This window comes from Mycetomoellerius zeteki, unplaced genomic scaffold (genome assembly GCF_001594055.1).
Source record: "Mycetomoellerius zeteki isolate Tzet28-1 unplaced genomic scaffold, Tzet1.0 scaffold19, whole genome shotgun sequence".
Taxonomy (NCBI): Eukaryota; Metazoa; Arthropoda; class Insecta; order Hymenoptera; family Formicidae; genus Mycetomoellerius; species Mycetomoellerius zeteki.
In genome coordinates, this window is record NW_017256854.1 from 1,052,017 (window position 1) to 1,078,301 (window position 26,285).

Consider the following 26,285-nt stretch of genomic DNA (forward strand, 5'->3'; position numbering starts at 1 on the left):
ATATTAAGCAAAATAAAATAAGGCAAAGATGTTTCGTATACGACAAGTATATATTATCTCACGTCATCCCTCGTAAAATGTCATTTAGTAAATGCTGAAAAGTTCAACTTTTATTATTTTGTGATTATAATGGTCTTACGATTAAAGTCTTCTCTTTCCACGAAATTTCAATTGTAATGTTTTATGGTCACAGAATTGTGGATTTATATAGAGATATTATAGTTGGAAGATTAACATCATAATACATATATTCAGCGTTATATTCACCGCAATGTTAAAGTAAAGAGCAAACTCAGGTGGTGAAACCGTTTCTGAATACCAACTGAATAAACAATATGTCTTTGAACCATCTTATTCAAATAATGCTTGCATTTTCGACAAAATGTTAATTGTTAATTGGAAAAACAGCCTTAAAAGAAAAGTTGGAAAAGCAGCCATTAATAACCTGAATGCTCTAATTGCAATTATTTGTCGGAGAAGTGTTATGTTTGTACTACTTGTTTTGAAGAAAGAAATTATTATTTCAATGCTCTCTCAATTTTTTCTCTCTTTGATAATAAAGCTTATTGAAAAAAAATTTAATAAAAAGCTAACCATGCGAATATTTATATATATTTATTATATATATTTATATATTTTCATACGTCATTTCTATATAGGTATTTATTTATAATTCATATATACCTTTGTGTATATTTATTTATATATTTTTAGCAATGTATGTACATCAAGTAAAAATATACCTATATTATAATATAAATATACCCATATTCAGGAGGGATTAGAAAAGTTACTTTACAAGTTATACTTATAAGTCACTTTTTATTATAAAAATTGAATACAATAACTTCAGGTATTTTACTTTTTTATATTATACAATATTTTACCATTTACTCCAATTTTGTATTACTTTTTGTACTCAATTTCTATAACAAACGTATATAGGGTAACCTAAAACATAATTTATAATTAAGTAACTTATAAAGTAACTTTCCAAACTCTGTCTATATTGTAATATGGCTTTTAATAATTTGCACGGCATTAAAATAATAATAAGCAATTTCTTATCTCTCTGTCTTATTTCCATTCATCGTAGTAAAAATTTTCAAAAGCTTTTCATAATCTTTTTTTTATCGTTTCCTTACTTTATTTTCTTCCGAGAGTTTAACACCTTTATCAAACTTGCACCTTCAACAACTTAAATCTAGGCTGGACCAATGCCAAGAGAATCGTCAGGTGGCCAGTCATCGACTTTATTGTCGCCGGAAGACGCTCGAAACGCAGCAAGGCCGGAGGGGCTGCTGGAACAGAGGGAGGGTTGCTGGAACAGAAGCTCCGGGTGTCCCGGTTGACGGTGGGCCCGGGTTCGCTAGCGCGCGTTTACCAGCAAGGCGCGCAGGTGCGCCGCGACGTTGGAGTCGGCGTCGTCGGGGTTTCCTCCTCCCCGTCGGATATACGCATAGCTTGAGGTACGCGCGACGCCACAGAGTGCGACCGAAGCCCAGAGGATCGCGAGGTCCCATCGTAGAGAGTCGGTTCTCCGCCGGGTTCGCTGCTCGTCGCTCGACTGACTTTTGACATGAGCCTCGGTTCCCGCGCGTTCGTCAGCTAGGAAGGGGAATCCTCTCCGGAAACCAGGTCAGTCAGAGACGTATCACGATAACGTCACATACGTGAGAGATTCGTTACCGTTCGCGAGATCAGTGGCTCAATCGTGCGATCAGTTGAGTTGTAATTCGCGAGTTGTAATGTATACATGAATCATGTCTGAGTGAGTCTTGTTCGCGGATGTTCCGTCTGGTTCGCGATTAGTTAATCCGACATCTGAAAAGTACCTGGCAGCTCCAGAAATCCCGAAGGAGTTGAGGGACTACCAGTGAACAAGTGAGCACCTTCGTTTTTTTTTTCACATTTCTGGGAATGTCGAGAGGAAAAGTGAAGTGAAAGACGCGGGTGGTGGAATTCGGTGGCGCTTCTCAAATTTGCCTTCTGAAGTTTGGATCCTCGTACAACTTGCTCGAAAAATCTTCTCCGTGGAAGATTCGCCTTTTCCGAACGCTCCGCCGTTCGAAGGTGCCCGCTTGTTCACGGGGGAGACGACGCGCGTAAGTTGGACACCTGTTAAACTAGCGTACGAACTAGAACTTCGTATGAACGCGTCAGTTATTGGTGACGACGTAGAAATTTCATTGTAGAAGACTGAAATTCTGTGACGTAAACTTGATTAACGTGACACGAAATTGCTAGTTAGGTAGGTGTTGAATTTAATTGTTTCTTCCGCCTGTATATAATCTTCGTTCAGGTGCAATCTTTGAAAATTGAACAATCGCATTTGTCGAAAAGCACGATATAAGATAAATATTAAAAGATTTACGATCCATCTTTTGTTCCCTGATTTATTGATCGAGTCACGACCCATAAAACTATACTATACTCGTGCGTAGTAGACTTATTTCCCTCGCGACGTCAAGTATCTGTCGTAGCGACATTGAAGTTTAAATGTGTAGTTATAATTACTGAAATCACGATTCACAGCACAAAATGGTGCCTGTATTAAAGTTTCATAGTTTTAACAACGACAATTTGTAACACCAACGAGGGAAGTTTGGTCGCGGTTTGCAATGAGTTTTGTGTTACAGTTATCGGACAAATATGAGTTAGTTATTACTTTCATAATTGAGTAGCATAAATAAACTTGCAAGATGTGATATAAAAAATATATGTTCTTAGAAAATAAAAATGAGATTCGATACATTTTTCATAAAGTTCACAAAGAAGAATAAAAATGACTTTTGAGTCTTCTTTGAAAATCAAAGTTAATATAATGAAGTTTATCACAAAGTCCATAATTGACAAATTGCGCTTTGAAATTGACATGAAAAAATATCTATAGTAGAGACATTGACAAATGCAATTTTTCATGCACAAATAAGTTTCAGAAAATCGCTTCTCGTGAAAATTTAATGAAAAAATTAATAAAAAGTTAAATGAAAAACTAAAAATATGCACGTTTAAAATGTATATGTAATATGAAATATAAAAGTTCTAAATTCACGATTAATTACGGCTCTCTTCTGCAGAAAAATCGAAGCACAGCAACAGTTTCTTAAATGAAATTAATCATATGTTAGCTGTTCCTATTATACATATAAAAGAAGTCTACATTTTCATGTTAAATTCTTATAGATAAATACTTAACATTTTCTTAGTGACAACGGTCTACACAGACTACTATTTCTGGTGCTTCCCTTCTTTTTCGATGTCATGTCTGCTGTGAATTTTTTAAACCATTGTTGTGCCATGCATATATCGATCGTGCCTCACCTCTTTTGCAGTAGTAGAATATGCAACAATCGTGATAAAATATTTTGTTGTACCTCGTAATGACATATCGTAATTTTTCTCTTCAAAATTTAGTTTTCAAAGAATTTCCATAGAGAAAAGTATTTTTTTAATTTTACAGTTACTATTTATTTATTACATTAGTTGAAACACATGTATTTGTTCATTTATACTTTGCAATAGTAGAACATGCAAAAAAATTGTGATAAAATGCTTTATTATTCATATCTCACATCGTAATCTTTCTCTTCAAAATTTAATCTGACGAAGAATTCTCATGAAAAAAAGAAACATTTCTTAAGATTACTATGTGTTTATTCCATTAGTTGAAAACACGTGTTCATTAGTATTTTACAATAGTAGAAACATTCAAGAAAGAAAATCGTAATAAAATATTGCACTTTGCCATATATGCCTCATGATAATATATCTCAATATTTTTCTTCAGAATTTAGTCTTTAAAGAATTCTCATGAAAAACAGTACTTCTTAAAATTTTGCAGTTACTCTTTGTTTATTACGTTAGTTCAAAACACGCGTATATATTCATTTATATTTTACAATATAGTAGAATATGCGAGAAAAATACTTTATCATACATATTCTCTAAAAGTGAATCAGTGTATTATCACTGACTTCAGTGTTATACTTATAACTGTAATATCAGCGAATATTTACTGTTTTTCAGTAATAATATACTGATTCATTTTGAGAAGTTATGATTTCTACAGATTGAATCAGCAGAAAATCATAATCTCTAAAATAAATCAGTATATTATCACTGAAAAATAGTAAATATTCGCTGATGACTTCAGTGTTATACTTATAACTGGTGTAATCAGTAATAATAGACTCATTCACTTTTAGAGAGTACATGTTTTATATAACGTATATTATAATTCTCTTTAACATTCAGTTCTCGAAAAATTATCATGCAAAGAAGTATTTCTCTCTCTCATGATATTGCAATCCCTAATAGCACAGATCTCCAAGGGACGTTCCAAAGAACATTCAGAGGATATCCTTATATCCTAAGAACATTTGCCAGAACGTTCCTCGAATAAAGTGTGCTATTTAGATTATTATATCTATTTATTACATTAGTTGGAAAGACTGCGCGTATTTGTTCGACACATAGGTTTCGAAAATGAAGCTTACATTTGCAAATGTAGCAAACCTATTTCTCTTTGTTGTGCAATAGCCTGAGTGCGCTTTGAGGATAATCAATGCGGTATCCCGGAGTCGAACGTTTGTCCATCAATTATCATGACGGGAGATTCCTTTTTAGGTCTCGGCCTTACCACAGACCATTGCACGAGAATAAGCGCATATCGATCGCGGCGCGAGATTCATGCGAGCGTGCACGGCAACGTCGAGGAAACAATTTCTATCGCATTACGCGTAACAAGTGGCTCCGTTTTGTTCAGGTCGTAGGACTTCCGTCCTGTCCTATTGTTCCGAATTCTCGCCGTTTCGTGGCAGACAACGCGTTGATGACGATGGTGAAGCGTTAGTCTGACCATTATTCAGAGACCCTAGTCTCATTTGGCGACAATGAAAATGGTTTTGCGCTGAACATTACCGTTCTCGCATATCGGATAAAGGACTTCATCAAGCTATCCCTGGGACATACGTGTACGATCAAACAATGAAGTTCCGGGGATGTATCGTTGTGGCGCACGTCTCATTCAAGACGTGAACTTGGAAGCAAATTAAATTAAAGTCAAAGTTTCATTCTCTGTCTTTTCCGTAGCATAAACAATTCGAAGATACAACAAAAGGGATAAAACTATGAATCAAATTCAATGACTTATCGAACAGGTTCATTTCATTATCTACGTGTTTTAAAAACTTTCGTAAAAAATTTAAATTAAATTAAATTAATTAAAAGTACGAATTTTTATGCTAAAAATTAATTAACTTCTTTCGTTAATTAATTTCTTGCGAATGTGACGATCGGATAACGTACGTTCCCAGTATCAGCGTAGTTAAAGCTCGATTTTATATGACGAAATGGTGCACATTCACGAACGCGAAATTACGGGGCCGTAAATTTGACAGCGCTCCCCGCAGGCGCCTTATTTGCTCGCGCACATACGAATCTACGCAACACACAAACGTTCAACGTCCGAAATTTCGGGCGATACCACAGAGTGAGAGCAGGGTGTGTCTAATTCGAGTGCGCGTGTTGGCATACGGGTTGTTTACGTAATCCCAAGGGAATGATAGAACACGGCTCTGCTGTTACCTGTTCACCCCTTTCCTTTTATCAAAGTAATTTCCTCCGGACGCCTTCGTGCGCATTTCCTTAATAGTACGCGTTTGTTCCATTACCATACGCTGCATCCTGGAATCCTTCCGTCAATTAATTCAAGAGGTTGTTCACGAATAAATCGCATTTTACCGGAGGCAAAGGTTAATGCGTTTTTCGATGTCATACAGTATCCGTGGAACGTCATTAATTCGCGAGCGCTTATAGAAAATCAATAAATATGTGGTAAGAAAAATAATCCACGTATACACTGAGAAGAAAAAATGATTGGAATAACCATAATTTAACTATAATTTTTAGTCATTTTTTAGGACAACCATAAATTTATAATTGTTTTGACTATAAGAATTATAGTAATCTGAACACTGAATTTTGATCGTAATGATCATAATATACATTCATTTAACTAATTGTATGGTTATCTTACACATAAATCATATTTGCATATAGTAAATTATACTATAAAATGTTGTAACTATACATATAAGGTTATTGTTACTAACATTATAGAAACAATAATTATAAAAATGATGCTCCTAATCATAATTATTTTACCATGCGTTACAGTCACAAATACGATATACTTTTCTCTCAATGTAGACCGATTATTTAAATTTGTTTGATCGAATATAGATATTGATTTACAATAGAAAGAAATGTGTAAAATATGAGATATCAAATCGCTTGAAGTATTATTTTGTTTCTCTTAGAAGCGTTCAACTTGTAAAATACATCATTTTAAATGGTGAAGAATAGAATGTAAAAAAAGGTTAACCATGTTACTAAATGTCATTGCAGAACGCATAGGTAACGATCAAAAAATAAAGTTGCTGTAGACATGACGCGAGTCAGCAGTTTTAACATGCCAACTCACACCACTCACTTAAATTTTCATTTTTCGAGGGAACTACGTTCAACGTCTCACTTTATCATTTTCATTCAAATATTCCGTGCTCTCGATTCCCCTTTGGTGTCTCGTACTTTACTACTTTTATTCAAATATCGAACATTCGTGTTTCCAAGTGATCTTGGCACGTTCGGGGACAAGGACTAAGGGATATAAGTATACGGCGGTATCGCCACCATCGCGAAATGTCAGCGAAATAATCGAGGTTACGACAACCGAGTCGATTCATCCCCTCGTTACGTCGGCTGCGTGCGAGCTTGCAATCGCAATCTTAGTTTTCGCCCACCGTAAAGACATACCAGCCTGCATTCTACGTACGTAATGCGCGCAGTGCGGAGCAATATCGGCGTTATCGTCATTCCGAGCAACGTCATAATGCACTAATCGAGCAGCCACGCAATTGGTTTTCTCGTCTTTCATGCGGAGAATTGCGCTGACTCGCCTAAAAATGCACATCGTTTCCTCTCTGCTGGATACCCAGAAATTTACTGGAAAATACGACGCGCGCTAATACGTAGTTTATCCCCGGTTGCTCGTAAATTGCACACCGAGAATGCAAAACGATACAGCGCCGCGAATATTATTCATACTTTTATACTTTCGTTCTCCAACTACTCTTTCTGATACGCAAACGGCCTCTATCGTGCTTCCTTGTGGCGTTATTAAGATAAGTGAGGGCGAATGTCTAAATGAGGCAAGCGCATACAATGTCTTGGACATCCTTGAGGAAACTCAATTACGTCCGTCTTGCATAACCAGAAAAATGTGCCCTCTCTAGCGGCATATATATTTGTCTTATCAAAGAGGTACAAAGAAGAGATATGCTCTCGTCCAATATACGTATTCATTTTCATTTACTTTTTCATTTCGTTATTACATTTGAACATATGGCATTTCTTTTTCATACTTACGTTATGAAAGTAGTTCGCTATTATATCACTTCTCCTTGGTTTGCGTATTCTGCACATAACAGATTTTTTCAATTTGTTAATTAAATATAAGATTGAACTTGCATTAAAATGTAGCAAAAAATTTCTCATCACATCTCTGGGAAGAAAAAAATTGACTCTATTTGCACGGAGTATGTATGACGTTGCAAAGGTGTGATGTCTTGCAACTTTCTGCATAGATAAATTTTTCCGGAAAATCCGACTCGCCCACATATCATTTTTATTTATTATGCTTTACGATGTACGACCGTGGGGTTGGATTCGCATTGCGTTCAACATGAATGTACGATCCAGCTGGATGACGTGCAATAACGTGTATCATCTTTATTGAGGATCACGTCACACTGTAATACTTTCCCTGTATACGAGCGGACTTTCCGCGTAAAAACTCGCAAAGGGCGCGAGTCAAGTCTCACAACAATGGCAACTTCTATGAATTTTCTGCGGTGCGAAAGGCATTGCCCACCACTTCTTTTCTTTCCCGTCCGTTGCACAAAGGAAAGGTGTGCTGTTTGTGAACACACAACTTGCGCTGTTTTACTCGGCAGTCTTAGCGAGCAACATATTTCCTCTACTTTATGCTTTAAAATAGCGTGGAGTTTTCTTAACGTCCGTTTTAAAAAAACATTTCATACAAGAGTAGATCTCACCAAGCGTATTCAAATGTCAGGAAAAGAATCACAGATTTTTATCAAATAACATTAATAGAAATATAAAGAAATGTAAAAAATAATATCAATTACTCAATTATATTGAATTCAATCTCAGAGAAAGCAAAAACAGTAGTTTTTGTGATTTGTTTGGAGGTATATATTTCCATATTTATCATTTGTTTTATTTTATTATTTTTTTCCTTTACTGAAAAAGATTTGAAATATCAATAAAAAATTAAGGGCTATATTTAAAATTCGAAAGGAGGAAAAGTGATCAAAATTCGCACTGAATCGATACTTAAAAAATCAATTTCACGTTTGTTAATATATATGGAAAAAAAATAATAAAATTTATAATGTCACACAAGAAAAGCAGAGAAAATTATTAAGATGAATAAAATATTATAATACAAAGTATGTAATGCATATGTGACAATTATGGTTCAATTTTCTTTATTTCTATACGATCAGATTTATATAAATTCTAATATATATATATATATACACACTGGGTGTCCCAGAATGACTGCATTTCCTCTTAAGAACGTATTCTTGAGGTAATTTTGAGACGAAAATCCTAATACAAAAATGTCGAAGCTACAATAGTTTTTGAATTATAATTGATTAAAGATAGTTTGTAATTCGAAAACTATTATAGCCTCATATTTTCATATTAGGATTTTCGTCTTAGAATGTTTAAAAAAATTCAGTAATAATAATAGAGGCTATAAAAGTAAAATGGTTTTTGATTTATAAGCATTTAAAGTTAGCTTATAATTCAAAAAATTATTGTAATCTCGATATTTTTTCGTATTAGAATTTTTATCTTAAAATTACCTCAAGAATACGAAAAGGAAATGCGGTCATTCTGGGACACCCTGTATATATGTATGTACATATATTTACACTTATTTGCAAATGCGTTTTGCACATCTAAAAAATATTTAAAAAAAACAGAAATGGATAAAAAAAAGAAAATAAAATAAAAACAAAGAGGAAAAACAATTTTAAATAACCAAAAATAAATTCAATATGTTCTCGTCGTTGATACTGGTAAGACAAAGAATGATAGAAAAATAGAAATAGATGTTGTGTATAAGTCTGTATGTAAAATGTATTATCAGTTACAACTAAGCGTAAATATATATACATATATTAGAATTTACACAAGTCCGAAAAATCATACAGAAATAAGGAAAAAACTGAAACAGTCTTGTATGCATTACATATTTTGTATGATATTTTATTGTTTTCAATTTTTCCTGTATTTTTTCCAGCATCATAAATATTATTTTTCTCTTTCATATGTATCAAAGACAGTGGAATTAGTTTTTGAAGTGTCAGTTTGATGTCAATTTTGGCCATTTTTGCAATCCCTTCTTTGTACAATAAAACAGGTATATCGTAATGCTTCCTCGGTTATGACGCCAACATATCATAAAAAAATTCCTAAGAAGAAACTGCTTAATTAATTTAAGGAACTGAAATTAAGTTCGCGAAACTTTTACAGAGCAATTAGGATTCATCCTGTTAGATGTAGTTTCTCGATTGTGCCATCGGGAGACGAAGAGTTATAAGGCGCCAGCACGCAAGTTCTCTAAGGCGGTGCGAAAGCGATAAGCTGGTTTTCAGGTTACGTACTGACGAGTTTTTGCGCGTTTCACGCTCGTGAATTTCCCTTACGTGTAGCAGGATTATCCTCGCGAGGTGTTTAAACTAACTTTTAGTCGAGTGCGCGCGCGCGCGCGTGTGAAGCGATATCTTTGAGGCCAGGGAAAGACGAAGTCTAACTTTAATGTGATTCACGTAAGACGACCCAAGAGGATCTCTCTAGCAATAAGTGATTCGCTACGACGTCGCAACAAAGCGGAGCGCTCTCGCTCGTGTTTTTACGGTGCGCTTGATTAAAACGCCGCGGATCGATACGGTCGACTTTTGTGCGCGGAGGCTTTGACCGCGCATATTATCTTTACGAAGGTAACCACGTCGCTCGTTAATCCGGTGAACTCGATTCAAGGCAAACTACCGTTGATCTTGTTTTTTCCTCCTTCCTTTTTGCCTTGTCATACAGTTACTCCGGTACGTTGTTTCACCAACGTAACGATGAGATTATTCTCGGTTTTCCGCGACCTACAGTGTAACGCGTAGCTTTATTATTCCTTTTTCGAAGGAATAATAATTGATGCTCTCCAAACATTTAGATAAGCTCGAAGTCGTATAACAGACAATGTAATGTCCGATGCACATTATTTACGATCTGCCATTTGAATTTGTAAGAGAAATCCTTTAACGAAAACTGGAATGAGTAAAACTGAACAAAATACGTATTTTGAGTATGCTTCACGTCATTTGTATGAATAAACGTGTATATAACTCCTTGTACAGAATATTTGCATGTTGACACTAAATATTATAATTCCATGCTGAATTATTCCTCTTAAAATAAAAAGATCTGCAGAAACATGTGTACAGAATTTTTTTTCGTATTATGCAAGATTTGTTATATAATTCAAAATATAAAGTCAGTGAGTAGAGAACGATATGCATTTTACTTTGCATAAACGTGTACGAAACGTGTAGCTTCGAAAAGTGTTCCTAAGATATATGAAACTTGCGCAAAGAACTCGAGTTTTTTCAAATAAAGGAAAAAAAACTTTGGCCATTATCTTTATAAAAGTTGCTATTTCATTTTTTTTGACATCGTACTTTTGACATTTCCTTTACGAGGATGCTTTTTACATAGACTTCATCGCACTTGCGAGAAAAATTGTAAAGGGTTCATAATCCATTAGCATATATCCATTTTCAATGTTTCTCGGAGAATATTGAAACATGCAAGAAATAAACGAGTAACGCAAAGTGGCCATGAAACGTAAAACTTTAAAAACGAAATCAAATTAGGTGAATAGACCGAGTTATGAAATCATGATTAACCGATTTCACGCAGAGAAATATTTATTTACTAGAAAACTATGTGCAAACTAAAACATGGATGCGCGCGTGTATGTGTCATGAGGAAGTTTTACTTTTCCGAGATACACACGTCTTTGCGGGTTTCTGAAAATTTCAGTAAAAGCTAGTGCATAAATGGGTGGATGTAATTTTAACTGTATGTTGGCTCGTTTTCCGGTGAAATTTTTAGAAACATGGAAAAGCTTATATTCGGAGACAGAACTTTTTATGCAGTTTTTCCATAATCTCCATAATTCTACATTTTTATAATGCATTTATAGGTACATTTTCTTTGTAGATACGAAAGAAATCTGTTATTAATAATAGTTCAAATAATTCTTTCTATCTTGATATCTCAATCGTATTCTTGATATTATTTGTCGCGGTGCCTTCTTTAACCTACAGGATAAACAAGGACATCTATTGTATAGGCCGCGGCCTAAATGCACAGTGTAAACGTAGCCATTGATGTAGCGCACGATATATAATCTCTTTATCATTCATTCCAAATTTTAACGTGGACGAATAAATCATGGCTTGACATTTTATTATGATTTGAAATAGTGTCGTCGAGAAATATTTAAATTTGTGAGTGTAAGGATCGGCGTTTCTCGTCGTAATTTGAGCTTTATAGAACTATTAAGCAGAAGATATCAAAAACTTGAAATGTAGCACATCTTTAAGCTCGTAACGGTATATAGTCGTAATATAATATAGCCGAGAAAGATACAGAGAAAGAAAGAGAGAGAGAGAGATGAGTGGGTGTGTGGGAAGGAGAGAGGGAGAGATTTTATTATACCTTGGGGCAATGTCCGTTAAGGCACACATTGAGATAATACATGCACATATAAGTAACTATGCCACAGGGAATTTACATGAGCCCTTACAAACATGTCAAAGCTGGATTAATGCAAGCAGTTCGCTACGTGTGGATCAAGATTAAATTATAGTTAGAAACAACGTGCCTAATTGGAAGCATAATTCCCAAATATAATCTAATGTAATCACTATAATACTTATACTTAATATAATTAATAAATAAAAAAGATCTGGAGGGCAAAAGAAGCCGCAATCGTTACCGCGTCGTTTTCTGATATTCACAAGAAAAATGTATCTCTCTCTGTCTCTCTCGTCTTCTTCATCCATATATCAAGAGGAATTACTGTTTAATTGTGTAAAAATTATTTAGAATGAATAACTGACTCAGCGCTAAATAGATAAGAATATACAACTTATAGATAACTAATTATCTATTATATAATTACATAACTTCGTTTGCTATTATAAACGGAATGATTATTTAATTAAATTATATATTTAATTGCATGATTTAATAGCTTTACATTGGATCTTATTTTTTTATTTAGTAGATCTTAATAAAGTATATATTTATGTTTACATGCACGTTCTTATGTGCACATGTGTGTACAGTATGCGCCAAAAAAAATGCGACTCTCTTTTAATCACTATTATGTTTGCTGAGTGTGACACAGTAACGCAGTGATTGCAATTAAAGGAAATCATATCGAATAAATATTTGGTAGAAAGATAAAATATTTGTGTTATCAAATTTGTCCCCGTCTATTTACTTTATTTAACTAAACCGACAACTGAAGTGTTAATTGTGAGAGTCGCTTTTTTTGGGGCATACTGTACATGTGTATATGCATTACAGGCATTACAGCACTATCAACCATAGAAAATTGCGTGTATCAGATGGATTTTCCGTGAATGCAATACGTACTGACTTCGCAAGACAAATATAATTTAGCACGAAAGATGGAAGGCAATATAGCTTTTCCTTCGTAAAACGTTCTTTGTCTTTGCGGCGCGATGAAAGCTAGAACAATCATAAAGTTCCGTGAAATAGCAACGTCTTCGCGTATGAATTATTTACTGATATTGCAGAAAAAGCTATTTCACTAACATTTACGGAACGTGATCGTTAGAGCCGGGAAAAACTGAAGGCGATGCAACTGGCTAATAATGTTAAATGTCTGCTCAGCGATATGCTGCGTTTAAAACAGATGGTATTCATTAATGTAGAGTACATCATGCTGACAGAAGAAATAGATTAGACATGTTTTTGTACTAAACGAAAGATAGATGGATACTATATACGTATGGTGATTAAGCTTTAATTAATGAGAAATAGTTTTCCTTCATAAAGACATCTATGTCTGTGCGATGTTGTTTTTGCAACATTATCGTCAAGATTTCGTCTATATTTTTTTGTAAGATTATTCTATGGATTTTTGAAGAATTGATGGCTTCAGAAATAATAATATTCCATGTGTGCCTTATATAAAATCATTTCCCGCAAATACATTCTTACTTATGTATAAATAAGATAACAGAGATTAGAAATATCTTTATATATTATATATATATATATATATATTATAATCTTATATTCTTAGACATGTATATAAGCATGTCATAAAATAATTGATTTTTATGGTATTTTATTTCCTTAAAAAAATTTATCCATTTTTTCATTTAAATAAAAAAAAATCTCATTTAAAAATTTATATAAATAAAACTCATTTATAAACTTAACAAAAATTTGTACGATCAAGCTCAAAATAATTTTGAAACAATATTTTTACTATTTTTATGTATGTCTCATTAAATATGTTTTAATTAGTATGTTTCAAAAATATTTTGTGTGTATGTGTGTAAAGAATTGAAAAATTCGAGAAAATAATTTTTATAATTTCGTACATATGCCATCAAATTAAATTTTTATACCACGAGGCATGTATTTCAGTTGCATTAAAAACTAAAATAATTAAATACTTCATACATCAGAGAGATATGTGTTTCTTGTGTTTATTGTACTGTACTGCTGCTAGATAGCTTACAATTGCAACAATTAAAAGTGAATTGTGAAGCAAATTTAATTATCCATTTCCGCTAAAGAATACCTGTGAATAAATTAAACATTTTCTTTCTTCAGTTTAAAAAAACTTTTCTTCAAAGTGCAACTCGTGTTCCTTTAACCTTTTCACACTTGACATCGATCGCAATGCAACCTTTGCTGCAATAATATTGGATATTGATTGCTGATGGACTTTTTTTTATAATATTTAAAAAAACTTCACCTACCACCTAATAAGAACGATCCCTGAAAGGCTTAAAATATTCCGTGGATATATAAATAAACTGAAAATTGCGTGTCTATTATACGTTAGCCGACCTTAGCGTTACGCATGTAATTCGCTAATTAATTTAATCAAGCTCCTTGAAAGATAGGATGGCTAAATTGTAGTTAACGCCGTGCTTATACAGTAGGCACTAAATTTTCTTCAATCTAACGTAACTCCGCTATGCATCTCGACTTCCAAACTTATTTAAAGTTTCTTAAACTCACTCGACGGCTCGTTTCGTTAAGAACACATCAATCGCGTTAACATTGTAGCGTGTCTTAACAAGACATAACTTCGCTATCGCGCCATATACGTAACTTTCCTCGGATTCCCTGGGATATTGGTATTTTGCATTTACAGCACATGAATCTTTGCTTCGAGCATAATTTATGGGCGAAATGCCGGATCCGTCTGCCTCAGGATTGCTTTTTCAGAATAATGCATTCATGCGTTATAAGCACTAGATTATAATCACTAATATAATATAATTCTTAAAACAAATAATGCCAATTTAAATAAAATAAAAAAGATCCGTTGCAAATAATAATCACTATCAAATATTATAACAAACATTAGCACGTACAATGTAATTATAAATTTTTAAGGGAAATTTCAGACATAGTTTAATTAGAGATTAACGTTACAATTTAATTTTGTTTGCAAGGAAAATTAAAACTAGATATCATATATAGAGTACTTTTTATATTCTGTTCATATCTTCTGTATTTTAGCTTAAAATATATGGTATTCCATTCAGTTTCCAAGGAAAAAGCTAAAGAACCAGAAAAAATATATATAAAATATACACGTACGCTAACAATAAAAACGAACTACGTAACAAGTTACATGATGCTAACAACAAATAATGACAAATGTCTATTGTATGTGAAAAACAAGATAGTCATTTTTATGCTGTAACCGTATATTATTTATAGTTAATTGTCGTTAGTAACATTATAATTGCAATACAGTGCTCAATCACGATTATCAGTAGAAATCGTGACACCCAGATGGACGACGTTCAAACAGACGTTTCCTTATTTTGGGCTAATCGTTTTATCAATAATCAAAGCTACTTTTATCGTAGCTACTTTTTTACAGAGATTAAGAATTGCTAGATATGATACTTTTTTACAAAATTTTGAACAGTCTAAGAAACAAATCTCAAAAGGAATATTGAGCATGTTGAGGAGGAGAGAATCAATTTTTGCAATAATTAGCTATCAGTTAAAAATTACCTATGAACGACAGTTTAATTTTAATTCTGATAATATAAAATTCTAAGTTGTTTGTCCTTCTTGAAAAAGAAAGGGAGAATGAGGTAATTAAGTTTCTTTAAAAGATTTGTTGAATCCGAAAGGAACTAAATTCGAAAACAAATAAAGGGCTTATTGAAACATTTTGGTTCCATCAATGTATAACATTGACTTTAATCTCAGTTCAATTTAATCTTTACGTTTTTTACTTTTTAAGATTAAAAAAAGATAAATAGTAAGTTGAATCGAAATTAAAGTTAACCTACATTGATAGAAATCAATTTGGACATTTTGTCACCTCGTACAATTCTTACAACCATGCTAGTTTGAGTAAAACGTACAGATATAAAAGTCATTTTTTTAAATTTCATCGTTCACTATTTTGAATAGAAGCAATAAGCTATTCTTTTTAGCTGAACTTTTGCACCAGTTCATCTTTCTTCCTTTACTCTTGGTGGAAAGAAAAAGAAGAAAAATGAACTAGTGCAAAAGTTCAGCCAAAAAGAACAGGCCTAATATAACAAATCTGAATTTGCATCAAAATTGTTTTTTTAATAAAACTTTTTAGATCTATCATTCAACCTTCCTTGCTGTTTAAAATTTTCGAATTACCCTCCATTCATTCCTTTTCTGAGAAACTAAGGAAGAAGAAAATAAAAAAGGTCAGTTCCCCAAATTAAAGAAATACGTGTTTCATGATATTTTCAATTGTTTTGAAAAGGATGCGAACAGAATTTAGAAATACCTTGTACATATATGATGTCTGATATCTACTAATTTTTGTTGCATATATACAGTACCGGTCAAAATTATATTACCTTTCGATTTTTTGAGCATAGCTTTTGTCAAAGTGAAAAATTAGTAAAAAATTAAAAAATCATATGGTGTACATTGTCAAATCTCATTATACTTTATAAGGTATACCTGCCACCAAATGTCTGCTGTATAAATTTTAACGCATTCGATTCACTTTGACAAAAGTTATGCTCAAAAAATCGAAAGGTGATATAATTTTGACCGGTACTGTGTATATATATATATATGTGTGTGTATATATATATTCAGTATATACACACACATATATACATATTGTAATCTTTTTATACTATTAGAAAATGATATATGTTATTATTTTACATAAACGGATACCATATTATTATTCATATAAGAAATCTTTCAATATCCATAAGTACATCCATGATTTCTATTTTCTTACATGAACATGCGGGAATCTCTGGATATTGCGGTGTAAAGCTTGGCAACAGGGAGGTAACATAATCTGGTATATCCTGGAAATATCTGCGTATAGACGCGATTTAGATATGTCGATATTTTCTACGATATCCCGCAGGCATTCAGAGCGTATCCGCCTAACATCCTTGCATATAATAATACCGTACGTTATCTCTTAGTTATAACACTACATAATGATTGCTGTTAACGTAACGTTTCGTCGATCCTAAGCGATATTTGCTGCCTAATGCATCTTTGTTGGCCATAACTTCCGCATATGTGGAACAACAGACTTTAAATAAATTATGTCGGAAGTTACGTTGTGCATAGTGCACGGTTTATACCTTAATGGAAGTGTAGACTTAATCATAAAATAATAACGTATGTGCTATCAATGAGAATTAGAATAGACATAGTAATGTTGATCGATTATTCGCGAAATGCTCGAAACCATAGAAAAATCCCTGTTTTAAAGAATCACATCTTCAAAGAAACATATAATGCATATAATTAGTCTAAAATTTATTATCTTTAATGCAGTTGTTGAATGTTGAAAGTATTATATGTTTCTGATTTGTTTTATTCTTATCATATATCAAGATGGTATAAAATATCGAAATCTAATTAATATTTATCAATAAATTTAAATTATATTCATAAATATAATAAATGCAAAACATTTATCCAAATACAAACCAATAAAATATATAGATAACATAAACTCATAAAGGCAATTTTTTTAAAAAGATGGTTCGCTGAACTTCATTGTTACGAAAAATGGAAAATATTCTTTAAAAAAGGTTACTTTCTATAGTATTTAATAGAAAAATCACATAGTTTCGTTGTTTCATACAGATTGCTTGCACGACAATACGTCATTGTACTAACATAACGTTAAAACTGAATTGACTACACAAAAGTAGATGGACATCACCGAGGAAGTTACAAGTCAACGAAGAGAGAGATCGAAAAATTTATCGCATTATAAAAATAACGTATCATTGTAAAATTTTTAAATTACAGAATTAAATTCTCGGTTATTATATAATTTATTGCAATACGCTTTGCCGCGTTTCCACAATCTACATCACTACATGTAGCAACGTGATAAACTATTTCTATTCTCAATAATTACATTTCAGACTAATTAAAAAATTAAAAATAAGGAAGCAAAAACCTTGTTCACAAAATAAAAAGAAATTTAAACTTCTATTTTTATTTTGGTAAATGTATACACTTCTTATAATAATACATAAAATGCATGTGCTTGTGGCCACGGAGCATGCACACGTAACCCCAGGGTGCGGTGTGAACATTTGTTAGCAAAAGTGTTTATTTAAATTGGTAGATTTTTGTTTGTGTATAATTTTAATAAATTAGGTGAAAATGTATACATTTACTAGTAAAAGTTCAAATTTCTCTCTCTCTCTCTCTCTCTCTCTCTCTCTCTTTCTCATTGTGCTTGTGAATACATTTATTTATCAAATTAGTATGTATATACATTGATTATATAGTAAATGTATACATTTACTAAATTAACACTTTGTGACACATAGGTATGTACATATACTCTTCTGGATAAATATAAAAAAAAATGACAGAGGTATGTATCGAGGGCGAAGTGTCTCTATATACTATACATAACATGTGAGTTTGCAAGAAAAGTCTACTTGGGGAAAGAACTAACTCTTAAGGGAAAATGGAGCGAAACGATAATGGTACAGGACGTGATAAAAAATTCTATTCTTGTCCCAGAAAGATAGTGCTTGGTATCATAGTGTTTGATAGAACCGTTTTGGTTTGCTTCAATTTTGGCGTATACATACGTCTCTTGTCGATAGTAAACGCAACTTATTAAGGGTCAGGTCAATATTGCCGTTCTCTCTCATTCTCTTTCTCTTTTCCTTTTCTACTTTATATACGTATTCCAACAATATTTAGAAATAAATAAAAATGTGTCTCTTATAAAAATATAAGTATCATATAAGTATTTCGACAATATTTATGGAAACAAATAAAAATGCGCATCTTATAAAAAAAGATGAGTAACTTCGAAAATTAACAGATTTGACAAATTTTTCAACTGCATTTCTATAAGCATTTTTAAAAAGTTCTGAGTAGGTAAAAATTATAATTATTTACTTTAATGAAAATAATAGAATGAAATCATCATTTTTATTTTTAAGATAAGATTTTTTAATGTGAAACACATGTTAAAAGTATAAAATATTTAAGAGATTATAATGATAAATAAAGTGATACCGTAATACGTATTTAACAATGCTAGCAATCAATTGGTTGCTAACATGAAACCATTGTAATTGCAGTATTAAGAAGATCATACGTTGATACACCTGTACATATTAATGTCAATATACGTAGGAAACTTGAAATCGTATGTATCTCAATGTATTGTGTGTAATATCGTTTCAGATACATATCGAATTTACTAAAATTATGATTGAGAAACATATAAGATTTACTATGCATTTCTTTGAGAATCAAGAAAAAACATAACTAAATAAACAATTATAATTCATATTAAATATAACTTAACAAATTCCTGTTTATAATTTGACGTTATCCTTTCATACTAATTGACTAAGAATGGCGTAGTGGTAATATTGTATAACAATAAATAATGTAATGCTAAATATTTCCTTGTAAATCTAATTGTACCGTCAATATGACTTTGTTGAACAAAATTATTATTGCATATGTGTAATATACGCAAGTTCAGCAAAGGAAGTTTAACATGAAAGCTTGAATTCTAAAGTACTTTCACTTCAGGAATGTTGCTAGTATCTGACAACCATTTGGTTTGAACTTTCGTTGCACTACAAATAATCTCAAACATCAGAAGTAAAAAAATATTCTACGTGAAGTAAAGTTTTAAAAGCTTTCTGAAACTGTCCTCTTTAATCATTATTGAAAAAGATGTGTCATTATAAATAAGCATGCAAATAATTTAACATAATATGATTACATTATTTAAATATTTTATGTTAAATTGATATTCATTTCTCGTATTAAAATAATACAATTTATAAGTAAGTGAACAAATATCATAAAAATAATGTATTTTAAAACATAAATTCTAAAATAAATGAATAAAATACGTGTTAATTTAACATCTACATCATAAATGTTAATGTTATTGCAAAAATATGTTTTCACAATTTGCTTTTAAATTGTGTTAGTGTTACATTTTTTATTTTAGTTCTTTTACGTAATATTTGTGCTACTTTCTACTATACTTATTTTGAATTAAATTAACACGAAAATTTGTAACACGTGAAATATTTTAAATTTAACATAAATTTTTCTGTATCTGCATATTTAATTCTGTTTTAAACTATGTATTTTTTGTATTTATCATATTTCTTTATTTTTTTATATGTGAAATATACAATTAAATAATATTTTTTTTTTATGTAATGTTTATCAGACAGAATATTATTTTCTTGTATTTTTAAAAACTTCTTATTTTAAAAACTTCTTATTTTAAAAACTTCTTATATTTTTATTAAAATATAAATTTCTTTGATTCATCCACAATAATTTTCTTTGACGTATATCAATTTCCTTAATTTATAATTTATTACTGCTACAATACAGGGAGAAAATTTTTTTTAGAGTTTACCCTGAAAATATAGTAGTCATGGGACAACACTGTATTTCGAGGAATTTTATGTAATTCTCTCTCACTCACTAATAAAACTATAATAAAATATAAAATAATTTGGAGTGCGCGGTAAAAATCTTTAAAATATTGTACCACAATTATATTATCACAAACCACATTTTCAGGCTAAATTCTAAGAGTAAATTCTCTCCGTATAGAGAAATGAGTTGGGCCTACACGCTGCAATTGCTGCAATAATAAAACCGAGATTCCCCATATATCGTTCCGAACTTAGAGTTGACACAACTCGGCAAATCAAGCGCAGAAGTCAGAAAGCGGAATTACTTTCTCATTTGAGAGACATAGTTCGTTTCCGCAGGTGTTCGGCCAGTCGTAAAGTTGCACTGTGGAGTGATGCAGCCGAGGGAAGCAACCGAGCTATAAACGGAGTTGGGCTAGTTGGAACCGTGAGTTCTTACTCGATGTACACAACTTGGCCATGCCATCGATTCACTAGACAGAACTTACGTCCGCCCGTTTGCCGGCTAACTAGCAATTTTCGCAATTCTGCATGGCGTTTAATGCATCGAAACGGAATTGCTCTTTGTTCGAGTTGAATGGAGTTTTGCGAGAAGGACAGAGCGCCTCTTGTTGTAGACAATTGTGTTCACATGTATGTACATTTTACATCGTACATTTGCATTTTCAACAATTATACGGAAAGGACGATTTTGCTGGAGTATCTAAAAATTTAACTAGAAAGAGAACTACAGATCTAGATATAATTTTTGGACCATCAAAATAATTATAATGTTTCAAAATAAACTATTTGCAGCATTGCTCATCACTGGTTTGAGATTTTATAATTATTAATTATTATAATGGTCTAATAAAATTATTTTCAAACTTGTATCTAGCTACATTTTTAGATTGCTTCAGCAAAATCGTTCTTTTTGTATAACGAATTAAAAATAATTCCTTTAATAGTATATTTTCAATTTAATTTATAGTGAGAGAGAAGTAAGAGGATTAACAGGTAAATTTATCATCTCTAATCATCAATTACAGTTCTCTTTAATTATTAGCATCTGGTATTCGTCTTATTCCCAGACTAACAATTATCCCGATTGCTAAGAGTAATTAATTACGATACATATCTCATCGTTGACACTCCGAATGCATTTAAGACGGATCAGTAGTACACTTCAAATTGATACAGAGCTCATTCACGAGAATGCTATGAGAGATACGAGTGGACACTTTACGCTAACATTAATCGGATACAGCATCTTTATTGAAAGTCACGCGAGGTCAATTCTAAAAATTGTTTTGATAATGTATCGTTTTGAAAATATATATGAACATCTTTTTTTCAGAGAGAAAGAGCAAAAAGGAGGACTCATGCTTTTCGCAACACTTCGATTGTTGTTATTAACAGTTGTTATCAGTTAATAAAGTTGATCAGCACAATATACACATATGAAAGATTTTGAGATACTGTCAAGTGATATTCATAAATTAAATACGCTTATCGGCCCAAAGTACTCTTTTATAGAATAGGATGAGAAGTGACAAATCAGATTCGTGAGTAAACTCAAGTAAAGTCCACCCTCGCTGCTGCAAGTTATTTCTACCATTCACAGCGAAACTAGTCGTATCCCAACGTTCTGGTTGTAATTAAAACTTTCGTTACGATGGCGTCCACGGAGTATACAGCGAAATAAACGTGCAAGCGTATAATACATATTTAATGCCGGCAAATTGGTATTTTCCATGTAAAATTATACGGAGAAAGATGTTTCAGTGCAAGATATTTTTCGATTTTGATCCTGCTCAATGTTTTTCATTCTATAGCGTACGAGATGTAATCATGGCAATGTATATTAATGTATAATAAATTGATAAATTTTAAAAGTGATAAATTATTTAAAAAAAATGAAAATTTATTGTCTTTCTTCGAAAGGTTATGATATTGATTGAAATATTATTGATTAATTTGTTTTATACATTGTTTGCGAGCGCATGCACAAAAGTAGAAAACGGAGGGGTTAACAGGAAATTACAAAGTCATTCGTCCGAATTTCACGTTTACGGAAAATCCCGAGTCCAATTAAATATTAATGCGCAGAGGAGAACGGGAGAAATTACACATATAGGATAACCACGAACAATACTATTACAATATATTATACTAGTAGTAACCTCTCACTTCTAGCACTCAATGATAATTCGATATATATTTAATGCCGAACTATAACACGTGATCACAAAAGCATACGCCATTTTAAAGTAAATACCGAAATATTAAACATTGTTTTGACATTTTTGATGTAAAGGAGAGAGAGGAAATTGCAAACCCCTAAGGGAAAAATTAAATATAAAGCCAATTATTTATCAATTATAGAAGTCTTTATTCAAAGAATATATATTTTGGCTTTAAATTATAAAAACCATCATTTATATGTTATAAATATACACAAACAACAAGAGAGAGAGAGAGATTTGTCTCGCGTGGCAACGATAACTTTGAATGGCAAAAAAAGTTTTACTTTTTATTTCAAATTATAGTTTATTTTATATTGATAATATGCTCACAAAAAAAAAACAGACCAATGTAACATTACAGTGGCCTGTTTGTTTTGCGGAGGTGAGCTATAAATGTTATTTAAAGCTAAAATAACTGAAGTATCCTTTGTAAACAAAGACTTTTCTAATTAATAAATAATCATCAGCTTTATTTAACTTTACCTTTAGATGTCCACAGTTTTTCCGTTGTACCCGTATATTAAAAACGTAATTAAATTATTAATGTAAATGTATTGCTTATAATATTACCCTATGTTTCTCAATAATATTATTAATTTTTGCTTCGGCAGTCGAAGCAATTTTTCGCCGTGCGACTCGTGAGAAATTCGCGTTTACAGAGCGTAGCGGCAATAACGGGCATTCAAACGTTTGTGTTTCTCGTTTGTTTATCTGGATACTATGCCGCCTGCAATGTATGAAACAAACATTTAATTTTCCTATTTCGTCGTAGGTCCATATAGTCAAGCGAAACGGACGTGCGTCGCCGCATAGAGAAAATCAATAGTTTCTTTACACTATTTTCACATAGAGTTGCTCTCAAGTGTATCGGTTTATCGGGATCTAGGTGAGCACGATGAAATAAGATACGAAATGCAGGGCATCGATATCGCGAGCGATTTCACTCTTTCATGAGATATTCTCGCCGGCGGCGGAAATCCTAAAGGTGAATCGATAGATTCTCTTCATCCGGATTTATGCCACGACGAGATTCTTTATTTGGGCACCGATGGCTGCGTCCGATCGGCTAGTTTCAATCGGCTTGTAAAAAAAAGATATAATAAAATCGATGGCCACTGTAGGTAATAGGATTTGGTAACGCATCAGTGATTGTAAACGTTAATCTTGTATTCAACAAACCGCAAGAACCACATCATTTACGCGATGGCACCGCGACGCATCGATTCGTAAATAACATCGTGACAAAATATTAAACATGTACATTTTTACTAATAGCTCGCAATGTAAAAAAGTTTACGCTTTGATTGTAACTTTCCATATTACTGCGTAAATGAGCTATTGCTTTTGTATAGTCGGTAAAATACGAAATCAGCGCGACTATTTTACACATCGTTTGTTAAAAATATTCACGTGCGTCAGATATTTATGCGTGTATTTGTACGTTATACAGTATAATACGAATATTACTGTTTATTCTCTCTGATAAAGTTTATCTCGTTTTTCCAAGCCTATCTTACTTTATCAGTTTGGCGTAAAAACTGATTTAAAACTATAATCCGAAATTATCCGCTAAATGCGACGCTGGGGATAAGAAATACAGCAAAAGAAACTTTGCATAATCGCGCGAATCGATACCGGAAAGTTCTCTGGAGGATAATGCCGAGTAATAAGCTTTCCTGTTTGACACTCTTTGCTGTCCTTTCGACTGCTGAAGACTGCTGAAGATTGTCAATGTTCTACAGCGAGGGATATATCGCAGTTATATACTGTATATATAATGCATGCGATCTTCTTGATAAACGTATCTATTCCTTGACATTTCAATATCTGACATATGATATAAGAAATAAAAAATAAGGTACAAAGTGGAAAGTTCACTTCGATATTTTCTTATATAAAATCGTAACCGCGAGGAGTTATCGAGAATTTAATTAATCGGAGTGTATTTTTTATCCATATTTTTTCTATAAAATACATTCTACCAATTCTACTTCTTCATTCATCTAGTCTTCTACGTTTCATAGAAAAGTATATGATAAACGAAAAAATTATTTCTGTTAAGCGGTATTTATGTAAAATAAAGTAAACAAATAAGTAATTTTTTCTTTTTGCAAATTGATCCAAATATTTAAGGTGATTCTTTAGTAAATCGAGTTACCGTAGAAATGTTTAATTTTTTTATATAATAAAGTTGAAGTATCGAAATTATCGTGTGTAAAACCCTACGGTAGGTTAACGATGAAATAAGAAAGAAAAAAAATGTTGAAAATATAATTTTTCATGTACCTACAACTTAATGACAGATAAAGCTCATAGACGCTTCTTTGATTAATTGCACACAAATCTTATTATAGACTTTTCGCAAAAACGAGATTATAATAAAATTATGATTTTAATGGTTACAAAAAAGTAATAGTTTAACGGCTATTTTGGAAAGATATTTACGTACATAAACTTGCATATAAATTTAACCTCGAAAAGTAAACATAATCTCATCTTGTTTTCGTTCGATGAAGATGTAACTCTTGATTTACTATCGTATATTCTGTAATGTACTATTTCATTAAGATATATGCGTAGTTTTAATATTTTATCCAAATTGTGCAGATATTTGTAATTTTGGGTGAGCCCTGGAGGCACTCCAAATTTTCGGCACTTTAATATATTGGGTTAAAAAGCGTAGCGCGAATTTCGAACTTCAAACAGTAACTTCGCTAAAAATAAAATAAAATTTGAAAAAGGGTAATAAAGTTAAAAAATGGTCGCTTTTTTTAATTTAGTAATTTTTACATATAGAAAACTATGAGCTAGACAAAATCAAAAATTTTCTTCTCACGTTGTGATCCTGTCATGTGTTATATAAAAGAAAAACTTGCAAAAATTTTCGATTTTCTAACGTAAAGCTTGAAATTTTCCCTATAAAATTGTTTTTTTTAAACGTTTCATGTTTTTCATTGAGTGAATTAAATAAAGGAAACATTTTAACTTTGATTGCTCATAACTGCATTAAAAATCGCATACCACAATTTAAAAAGCAGATTCTTAAAGTTGAAACGTTGCTGTATCGAATGATGTAATTGCTAAATCTTTTTAAAAATATTTTTTAAAGCATGTAGTCGCAATACGAAAGAAATAGCGCTATGGACTTTTGTCCTAATTTAATACAATTCGAAAATTATTTAAAAGTTTTGATCAATTAATTTCATTTATTTAAATCTATTTTCTTGTATATTTAAAGACTACCAAATCAACACTTGCTTTCGAAAGGTTCGATAAGTGGCCACTAGAAATCATTGAAATACTTCACGACTTCAATTTGAACTTCTTGTGCTTTCTCTTTTGATTGTTTTCCTAAGGTCGATTATCACGACGTTTCAGAGTAAAGGATAGAGATTTTCACCGATTGTTTTCTTTCAATTCGATCTAACAGAAGGTTTATTTTTCTCTGCAAACTCCGCGACAAGTAAAATCGAAATAATTTCAGAAAAAACAGTGCGGCAAATTGATTATTTCCTCCATTGTTATACTATAATAGGAAAATATTAATATAATTATATATACATTGTATATTTATATTACCTCAATTAAGGGGGAGAAATACTGTGGAATTTTCAAAAAATCGATTTTTGGATTTTCATTTTAGAGGTATACAGGGTGTTTCCAAATTAAATCGCAAAACTTC

General features: G+C 32.0%; 1 protein-coding gene across 4 annotated transcripts in view; it reads left to right on the forward strand.

Moving 5' to 3' along the window:
* The first annotated feature begins 1,333 nt into the window (after positions 1 to 1,333).
* Positions 1,334 to 26,285, forward strand: part of LOC108721996 (leucine-rich repeats and immunoglobulin-like domains protein 2) — a 116,505-nt gene continuing 91,553 nt past the window's right edge. For 2 of the 4 annotated variants that reach the window (XM_018446871.1, XM_018446870.1), the window contains exon 1: positions 1,334 to 1,638. The gene's annotated coding sequence lies outside the window, so the exon portion shown is untranslated. Of the gene's footprint in view, positions 1,639 to 1,662; positions 2,106 to 2,176; positions 2,252 to 26,285 lie in introns of those variants that run through there. The other 2 variants (XM_018446873.1, XM_018446872.1) reach the window with 2 other exon arrangements.